Source organism: Haliaeetus leucocephalus, unplaced genomic scaffold, assembly GCF_000737465.1.
Source record: "Haliaeetus leucocephalus isolate CR32 unplaced genomic scaffold, Haliaeetus_leucocephalus-4.0 Scaffold228, whole genome shotgun sequence".
NCBI classification, from domain to species: Eukaryota; Metazoa; Chordata; class Aves; order Accipitriformes; family Accipitridae; genus Haliaeetus; species Haliaeetus leucocephalus.
The window spans coordinates 23,052,535-23,053,098 of NW_010972664.1; positions in this window are offsets into that span (position 1 = coordinate 23,052,535).

A 564-nucleotide genomic window follows, 5' to 3' on the forward strand; every position below is an offset into this window, starting at 1 on the left:
CGGCCGCCCCGCTACCTGCGCACCGTCCCTCTCCCTCCCTCCCTCCGCCCCGGGGGCCAGCAGGGCCCCTGAGCGGGCGGCCACCGGGTCAGCGGCGCTCCGCGGCCGCTCGGCTGCGGGACTCCGCCACCGACGACAGCGCCGAGGAGAGACAAGGGGCTGCTGAGGGCCCGGCCTGACCCTCGGCGTCCCTCCGCCCGCGTCCCTTTAGCCGGGCCGGGCGGAGGTTCATCCCCGCCGCCCCGCTGACGGAACGGGGCCGAAACGGCGCCGGGGAAACGGCCACCGCGATTCCACTCAGGACCCTCTCCTCTCGTCTCCTCTCTCTCTCCCCGCCCGCCCCTCAACGGCGCCTGCGCGGCGGCGGAGCGGCGCAGGCGCGCTGGGGGAAGCGAGGGCTCGAGGAAGCCGCCGCTGGGAGAGAGCCCGCCTCTTCGGCGGGGGGGCGGGGCCTGCTCGCGCTCTTCTCTGAGGGAGGGAGGGGGTAATGGCGGGCAACGGCCGGGCAATGGCCGGGGCAGCTCGGTAGCCCTTCCCCGACGGCTCGGCGTTTGCCCCCCCCCC